Source organism: Triticum dicoccoides, chromosome 3A, assembly GCF_002162155.2.
Source record: "Triticum dicoccoides isolate Atlit2015 ecotype Zavitan chromosome 3A, WEW_v2.0, whole genome shotgun sequence".
Lineage (NCBI taxonomy): Eukaryota > Viridiplantae > Streptophyta > Magnoliopsida > Poales > Poaceae > Triticum > Triticum dicoccoides.
The window spans coordinates 89,867,711-89,877,582 of NC_041384.1; the positions used below are offsets into that span (position 1 = coordinate 89,867,711).

Here is a 9,872-nt window from a genome sequence, read left to right on the forward strand (position 1 = left end):
ATCATCCATGGATGCGTCCCGACAGATCTATCACGCACAGGCACACACCGAAACACATCCCCACTCTTATTGATAACATTGCAGTTCCACCCTCAGTTTGTCTAGTAGGCCTCTCCCACCATCTTCGAGAACCAACTCCATCACCCATCCAGCACTCTACCCCTCTCCCTCCCTCTCTCTCCTCTCTCTCTCCAATCATATTTCCCGTCCTTCAGTTATGTATGGATGTCGACTGATCTCCCTTAAGACATAGCTGGGTCTCTCCTTCTCAACACATATACGAGTCGTTCTACCTCTATAGTTAGGCCTCTGCCTACCCCTCCCACCACCCCCTCCCCCCCACACACACTGATACATCGAGCGCTCTAGTCATGTCTCCCTTCCACACACAAACTTGACGTGTGCCCTCTAACTTTCCAGTAGGCCAGTCGCCCTATATCTTTGACTTGTACACACACACAATTTCGATGGCTCTCTTCATCAATCTCGCACCCACCCACTTGATCCTCTCTTCGACTCTATCGATAGCTATGACCCCTCCCTCTCTTCTTGTGGATTGCCCGACCCTCTATGTATGATATGGATAGGCCTCCATTTCACACACATTGCATGCAAAATTTTGTTTGAGCTGTCATCGACACATATTCCCACAAATAATTCACGAAATCAACCCCCCACCCCACCCCCACCCCAAAACAAAAAACACTCACGAACGCGGTTTGTATCTCTCACACACACCCACGTAGGTGGGGGACGTGCACGAAGAGAAGAGGTGCATGCACGACGCACGTACTCCCGTCTCTTTCCCAACCACACCCGCACGGGTACACGGTGGAGCTCATTTCTGTATGAAAAAGGCAGCCCACGTGGTAATTTGGCAGGTGTACTGGTTGTCCACTTGGTGGAGGGAGGATCATCTACCACGGGTGAAAAAACAAATTGCGACTTGACGTGTTATGTTAAAAAAAGAGGCAAACCATGTGGGGCCTACCTTAGAGGCAAGGCTCTACACAATGGAGCACTTTTGATGTGTCCCGTCAACTCGCAGAATGAGGAGAAGCTTGCTTAGTACACCGTCTCCCCCGCCCACGGGCGTGGTGGCTCGCAGGATGAGGTGAAGCTTCCTTACTATGCCTTACGCCCGCTCCCTCGCCCATGCGCGCGGTGGCTCGCAGGACGAGGAGAAAAATTTACTACTCCCTCCGTTTACTCCTCGTCCCTACTACCTTGGTTATAGAGATTATATCATATTGTTTGGAATATATATGTCCTTTAGTAGATTTCAATATGAACTACTAGTACATACTCCAAACATTGATGTATATAGACGTATTTTAGAGTGTAGATTCACTCATTTTGCTCCGTATGTAGCACTCTCCCTCGCCCCTCGACCCTCGCCCACGTGGTGGACGTGCAGCAATTCATCTGGTCTCATATAGCCAGAACTATATATACTGCACTACCATTATTGCTCGACTTCCCGAAGAGGCGAAGAGCCAATCAGAGGGTTAATATTTTGGAGATGCCAAGCGCAAGGTTATAGGAGAACAAGTAGTAGGTTCCGCGTCATTTATAAATAAAGTTTTTTTTTCTTAAGTGGCACATACGCAATATGATAGGTTCATATGGAGAGAAAAGGTAACCGCTCCACTATATACATAGTTAGGACGGGCTAGCCTACACGGTTGCTTGCTGGGGTTGCTCTCTTCACACTCTCTCACACAAAACGACTGTGGCCACATCTCTAACATCCCGGCGGATCACGTCCGCTTGGGGAAGGGGTGGATGCTTAGTGTAGATGCGGTGGCTGTCGCCGACGGCGAAAACCCACTGTCGGCACGTCCCGATCAGGGGTCCCCACCGTTCTCTCTCACAAAGCCGGTGAGGTTGCCTTCGTACCTTGCTCACTGCCGCGACGCGGGCAGTTGCCACCTCCCGCCGCCCTCCTCAATGTTAAGCTACGTCCCTCAGGTACAACTCCCTTTACAGCCGGCTTGCACCACTGCTCCAGCTGCCCACATCACTCCCTGTGGATATTTCTCTACTTCTTTACCCCGCACATACCTCTACTGGCTTCTACGTACTGTATTTGTGATGAGTTTATGTCTCATCAACTAGTCCCAGTAATCTTATTCTAATCACGCTTGTTCAATTTCTTTGCCACAGGGATGCTCATCTCGATTTTGGTGAAACTGCACGAAACGATCCGATGGTCAAAAGGTTGCAAACATCATTTATTAGGAAGCTCGAATGTTGCCAGCAAATTGAAGCCTGGTCAGGGTTCATGTATCAGGGGCTAGGGTATGCATGGATCGTTTTTTTCTTTAGCTGCCTCTGTTCCAAAATAAGTGTCAACTTTAGTAGTTGTACATTTTTGTACTAAAGTTTGCACAAAGTTGAGAAACTTATTTTGGAACGGAGGGAGTACATATTTGCTATGATCTGTCAATCATTAAGATGCAATAGCATGCATTTTAGTCTCCTTTGTATTTGATGAAATGTTGCAATGGGCAACCTTGGACACAAGATACATGTAACAGAAGCTGGAAGCTTCATAGCTTTGTACAAATTTATCTCGTTGATAAATTACAGTACGTACTATACTAGTACTTCCTCCATTCTTAAATATAAGTCTTTGTAGAGATTTCACCATGAACCACATGTGGATGTATATAGATGCATTTTAAGTGTAGATTCATTCATTTTGTTCCGTATGTAGTGGAATCTCTACAAAGACTTATATCTACTAGTAATAGCTAGCCCCCACTACTAGGAATTCTCTATCCTCTCCTTGAGCCACGTCATCAAAATTGATGTAGCTGTTAGATGAAGTAAATCAGTCCATAATAGCCGTCTGATCTTGACGTTGAGAGGCTCCGCACTAAGCCACATGCAAGCATGCAGAAATACCGTGCCACATGCATGTGAGTGGGTTTTAAATCACATCAACATGTCTGCATGCAAGCATGCACCGGTAGCATGCATGTAAGTGAGCTTTTAAGTCCCATTAACATGTCAAAAAGAAAAATATAATCCCATTATGCAGTAGGAGTTGGCTGATCTTTTTTCCTTACATGGGATGATCTAAATGATGATGGGAGTTTATTTAGTTTGGCTACCACATTTGTCATGCGGTTATAGAGTTTTTTTGTTCTATGAAATCGATAATTTTGCACAGCGAGATATATCACTGTTCCGCGCCAACACACGGGGACTCATCTAGTAATATTTAGGAACGGAGGGAGTACTATGTAAAGAGTTAGGTGTCGCACGGTGATAGTGTGAGGTGGGCCATGTAATCACTGAGCCTGTGTGTTTTCACTGCTCCTGCACGCCTCCACTGTAAGAATGGAGAATATTGTAATCTAGTAGTAGTATACCTCCTTTCGCCGAAAGCGTGGGACATCCAGCAGTCCTACCACCTTAGTAATAAAGACCAATGAGCCGTCAAATCACATAGACCCAGCAGTAAGTTGGACGGACGAAGCAACCATCACTCTTGCGCCAGTGAGAGGTCGCGTCCGCTCTGCCCGGGCATGAATGCGGCACCGATTCTTTGGAGCGGCTTTGACCATTTCGGGCAGGAAGCGCGCGTGGGCGATGGAGGGGCTTTGGGTGGGCTAGGCTGGTCAGGAGCGGGCGTGGCAGCTGTCCGCATGTCCCTACCCACTACAAGAAATATGTCAATTTGTGACCTTTTTGTGACCAAAACCATAAGGTCAAAAGGTGGTGGTCGTAAACTGACTATAGCGACCTTTCTTCTGGAATGGTCGTAGACGTTTATGACCAAAATACGTCTACTGTGGCGTTTTGGTCACTAGCAACCTCCCCAGGCCACGTAGGCATCCAACGTGGCAATCTGATGTGGCACAAGATTCAGCCCGGTCCAATTCGATTTTCTACATGGGCCTAGCCCAACAATTCAGCCTATTTGTGTTTTTTTCTATCAATTTTTGGTTGTGTTTATGGGCCAAGCCCAATATTGCAGCCTTTTTATTGTTGGGTCGTGGCCTTTTTATCCCAGTTTTAAAATTGTGGTAAGTGGGTCCAAGTTGTCAGCTTCTAGTAAGTGGGTCCTGGCCGTCAGGATCATATTCTTCATATTTCATTTTGGCAGTAAATAAATAAGCAGTATTTAAATTGGCACAAACAGACAACACATATAATAATACTTCAAATAACAACCAAATTCGGGATGGAGCTCCGACTCTACAAATAACACATAATACAATGGCTGAATCTAGAGCTCCTGCTCTACAAATAACACATAATACAATGGCCCTCCTGCACTACCAACACATAGGGCACTACCAACTACCAACTGTAGTAACTAATATTATACTTTACAACCTCTACACGATGGAGCCCCTACTCTACCAACTGTGATATATTCTTCACGATGGAGCTCCTTTGATAGCATTACAAACTAGGCACATGATCCTATCATGAACAACATGCAACCTCAGTCACCCTGTTACATGAATCAGCAAAGAAGAATCAGAAAACTGGAGCCAATATATTATAAAGAGACCACTCAGAAAAAGACAAGTTATTTAGAATAATAACATAAATTTAACTAGTACAATGCTTTTATTATCCAGCTAGTCAAAACAAGATACTCATTCATACAAGAAAGGTGACTTGCGAAGATAGAGCATTCTACTCATAGCTCGCAGAGTATCAATATTCTATTCTTATAAGCTTATTCTTATGCCTGAAGCAAGTAAGGAAATCTGATCAAATACGCAACACCTCCATAAACAAAAACATCATGACTGACCTGGGGTTCTAATTCTACTTTTTTCTTGTGGGCCATGATTATGATGATATAGCCTAATAAACTGTATGCCAAAATGTAAAGAAGATAAATATGGTGATACAGCAAAACCATGATTATCTTCTAATGTGAAACCCAGGAATTAAAGTGAAGATATTAGTATATGACATGAGTTGATAACAAATGTTAGAACCACCAGATTACGAAAGTACACACCCACCATTCTGATAAAATAGCCGTTAACAGAGCCAGCAAATGTGTATATTAGCTTTACTAGAAATCAGTCAGTAGATTAAGGAACTATAAAAGAACCACTATAGGTTTGCATCACTAAGGGAAGTGCAAGCCTGATCAGCTATACTTTAGCCTTGTCTAGTTGGTACTTGGTATATCTAGTACCAGCACTTCCCGAGGAGCATAAATTTAACACTAGCAAGTACAAACAAAGGAACACTGTATGGTTTACTGCCCTTGGTATAACTTGAGTAAACCCATAATTGTAAGCACAGTCAAGTCGAGATATGCACTTCAGCACTCAAGGACTCTTACCACAAAGAGCAGCAGCATGGACGGTCAGCAGAGCAAAACTAGTCAAGATTAGCCAATAGATTCTGCACAAGTGAAATCAGCAGCATGAGACAACATATTAATCCATAATCTTAAAATCCAAATTTCACATGAACTAACGGGAAGGACAACCACATGGCAATAGCAATTTGAAAAGGGAATCAAGTATTGCTGAAACAGGAGAAACCATATGTAGAATTTATAAAAGGAGCAGAATTTCTAAAAGAAGTATACCATTACGTAGTGCTACAGCAAATGTGAAATGCTTGTCGATGTACATGAATTCACATTTAGAAGGAAAGAAATGTACTGTAAAAGGTTCCATATCTGAAAGATATTCACTCAACTAAAAGAAGGTCGAGTTTTACATGCAAATGAAAACATGCTAGAACCTTTCTGTCAATTTATGAGAAGTAGAACCACCGTGCCACATGGTTGTTCTTTAAATAAACAAAATGAGCTGCAACGCAGGCTAACGGAAAAGCTATGAGCATCTTTTGGGCAGACCATCCAGGATGATGTACAAATCAGAATGAAAGCATGATTATATATTTCAGGGAGACATTGGGTAACCAAACATTTCAACTGATCAAGAAAGACCTTGCAGAAATGGCCTCGTCCACGCCTTTCTTGGCCCCAAACTGAGGCCTTCCATCATCCGCTCGAATTCGCCGTTGCTGTTCAACGTATGAAATATGCCTGCCAGGAGGACGAAATCAAATGAATAAGAACCCCACATTATGCAACAGCAATACAGCATCAGTATGTGTGTGTGTGTGAGTGTGAGTGTGTGTGTGCGTGCGTGTGTGTGCACGTCGCGGTTACCTACAGATCCTACTAAGCAACATTGATGTAAGTGTTAAACTCGAAGATTCTATAGGGCTGCTTTTAGTGGATAACTTAATTTGAGACTGACACATCCAGCTAATGTAAGTGTGGGTAACCAGAAAAACTGAAAGGGGGGTAGCCGCACGGGTTTAGTACCTTGGGAGAGGGAGCACCAGCAGGTGGAGTCAACAGCGACGTAGGACTGGAGGCGCGCCGACACGACCGCGGTGTGCTGGGGCAACAGCGTCTTGAATGGATTCCTTCAAAGGCAGGCAACCTGCAAACAAATAATTAAGCATACCAAGACATGTTCGTTTAAGAATCAGAATTCACATGATGGAACACAAAGCCAATGTCTGTCATTTGTTGGAAAATGCACAATTGAAGGTAATGACTGGTAATTACAGGAAATTCCAGATTGACGTGGTGGTGGGATGAGATCCTGGACTCCACATTAGTCCAACTTATGGCAATTATGTCCTACACATTCTTTTATAATGCTCAATTACTCTGGACTAGAAGCATTTTATTTCATGATATTTCTAGAAAGTAAACTTTGTATAGAAAGTAAACAGCTGGTTGCAAATTAGCTTGAGATAACTACAGTGAAAGATCATCAAAAATCATAGTGTGAAATAATTAGCTTGAAAGTGGTGATATGTCATTCATCTTTATGTCCACATTAAAATTGTTCAGCCTCACACGCCCTATAACCTCAGGCAGAGGCAACAGTGCACCAAAGCTGCACTGCACACAATGACTAGGGCTGGCCCAATCCAAGGAGCCGTCAGGTTGAAGGAAAGCAAACAGCAGCCAACCTGCTCCCACTAAAAATCCTAAAATTTTGTAGATATGGCAAACCACCCTTGATTCATGCAACCAGCACATATGTATAGAGTAAGTGGTGCAATGTGCAGAATGAAAGAGGGGAATCAGGGAGCATGGGCGGGATCTTACCCTCAGCCTTAGGGATCCTCGGCGGGATCCATCGGCGGCACCGCTGCGGCAGGGGAGGAATGCTAGGGTTTGATTAGGAGACGGCGGCCTCCGTGGCGTCAGAGCAGGGGGAAATGGCCATCCCGTCCATGGCATCCCGGTGCTCGAGCGACGACGGATCTGAGAGGGAGAGGGAACATGGTGAGGCAGATAGGGGGAGATGCGATGGAGGAGTGGAGGGGGTCACCTGAGTCACCGGAGCCACACCGGCGACGCGGTGGCTCAAACCCTAGAGGACCGGTAGGTTCGCGAGTGGCCGCAGGAGGACGCTCCCGTCAGATCCCGTCGACGCCGTCGCCGTCCTGGTTGCCGGAGTGTCGTGGCCAGCGTGGGGCAAACTCACCATTAACCCTAGATCTGCTGCAGGATAGGAGCGGGTGGCGTACGGGCGGGTGGCAGGGGCTAGGGGAGGGCGGGAGTAGGGGGCGATGACAGGGGCTAGCGGAGAAGGGGGTCAACAAGGTGTGAGAGGCGGCGGCGTCGTTCTCGGGAGGGAAGGGGATCGAGGGGAGCCGACGGCGTTCTCGGGGGGGAGGGGATCGAGGGAGGAGATAGAGTGTGCGGGAGGGAAGGGGATCGAGGGAGGTAGGATAGCTGGAGAGGTGAGGAGACGTTGGATTAGGACGGCGTGGACGGCTCAGATCGCCTACAAGAGGGTGATCCGGTTGAGACGTCCCGAATTGTTGGAGACATGTATCGTTTAAAATAGTGTCTAAGTGCTAAAAACAAAGGGGTTTATGAAGCAACTACCAATAATATTTTGCAAAATCGTACCACAAAAATTTTCACTCAAGTTATACCACATTTTATGTATGATAACCAACTTGTATGCATTTTCGACCTTTCTAGCTTTTTTAGCCATTTAAACCAACTTGTACCAAATTATGATGAATCGGGTCAAATTCGAACTATATCTACTTCATAGTTTGCTAATTATTTTTTCCAAAAATAGTTTTAGGTACACATGTATATATTTCATTAGAGAAATACTATGAGTTTAGTAAGATTCCACCCGTAGGTAGGAACGATGATGCCCGCGGTTTTGACCGTGTTTTGAAATTGGCATAAAGAATTCAGAAAAATCAGAAAAATGGAAAGCCTTTGCATTGTGTCACTATATGTGACCTAGTGTCCAGGAAAAATAACAAACTCGCAATATTGTAAATACCTTGAAAAAGTCTTCTTAGAAATAAGATACCATATGTGGAGTTGCATGGCCTTCAAGCCAAATGACCAATAATTTGGCCACATTCATGGCATAGTTTGTTCAGATGATCTCATATTATGCACAAGGGTGCATCTTGGAATTCCAAACAATGTTGCCTAAGGGAGTTTTCACTTTCATTGCACAAAAGAGCTATTTTTTATTTTTCGAGTGCCCCAAATGAGGGTTTTTTGTGAAGGACCAACCAAATAATTATTGCAAAATTGGACCAAATCATTTTTATAAAATACTAGGCCATATTTTATGAACAATTGACCAAATGGTTGGGTGTAAAAAGTTTTTATCCACCTCTGGTGAAAAACACAAATTTCCGCCGATTCAGCTGGAAGTGGGTCAAATTTGAACTGCAGCTGCCTCATAGTTTGCTCTTTAATTTTTTTCCAAAAATCATTTCTAGGTACATAAGTATCTATTTAATCAGCGAAACATCAAAAGTTTTCCAAGATTCAACCACTAGCTAGGAACGGTCAAGCTCACCGTTTTGACCGCATTTTGAAACGAGCATAAAAAATTCAAAAAAAATCAAAAAATTGGAAACCCTTCGCATTGTGTCATTATATGTGACCAAGTTACCAGGAAAAATAATAAACTTGTAGTACGACAATTCTTTTTAAAAAGTGTTCTCAGAAATGAGCTATCATGTGTGAGATTCATGGCTTTCAAGTCAAATGATCAATCTTATGGCCACATTCATGGCATAGTTTGTTCACATGATCTCATATTGTGCACAATGGTGCATCTTGGAATTCCAAACAATGTTGCCTAAGGGAGTTTTCATTTTCTTTGCACGGAAAAATCATTTTCCATTTTCTGAGTGCCCAAAATGAGATTTTTTGTGAAGGACCTACTATATATTTGTTGCAAAATTGGACCAAATCATTTTTATAAAATACTAGGGAATATTTAATGCACAATTAACCAAATGTTTGGGTGTCAAAAGATTTGATCCACCTCTGGTGAAAAAGACAAATTCCTGCTGATTCAGTTGGAAGGGGGTCAAATTTGAACTGTAGTTACCTTGTAGTTTGCTCTTCATTTTTTACAAAAATCATTTCTAGGTACATCAGTATCTATTAAATCAGAGAAACACCAAAAAAATTCCAAGATTCAACCGCTAGCTTGGAACGGTCAAGCTCGCCGTTTTGACCACATTTTGAAACGGGCATAAAAAATTCAAAAAAAATCAAAAAATTGGAAAACCTTCACATTGTGTCATTATATATGACCAAGTTTCCAGGAAAAATAATAAACTTGTAATACTATAATTATTTTAAAAAAGTGTTCTCAGAAATGAGCTATCATGTGTGAAGATTCATGGCTTTCAAGCCAAATGATCAATCTTATAGCCACATTCATGGCATAGTTTGTTCAAATGATCTCATATTGTGCACAAGGGTGCATATTGGAATGGCAAACAATGTTGCTTAAGGAAGTTTTCATTTTCGTTGGATGAAAAAACCATTTTCCATTTTTCGAGTG

General features: G+C 43.3%; 1 long non-coding RNA gene across 2 annotated transcripts; it reads right to left on the bottom strand.

Moving 5' to 3' along the window:
- Positions 1–4,380: 4,380 nt before the first annotated feature.
- Positions 4,381–7,572, bottom strand: LOC119271289. Of its 2 annotated transcripts, XR_005134473.1 has the most exons (6): positions 7,356–7,572; positions 7,130–7,288; positions 6,329–6,449; positions 5,945–6,043; positions 5,327–5,388; positions 4,381–4,471 (listed from the first exon to the last, which is right to left on the bottom strand). It is a non-coding gene; the product is annotated as an uncharacterized LOC119271289 (long non-coding RNA). The 2 variants fall into 2 exon arrangements; XR_005134472.1 differs by having other exon boundaries at positions 7,130–7,572.
- Positions 7,573–9,872: the final 2,300 nt, after the last annotated feature.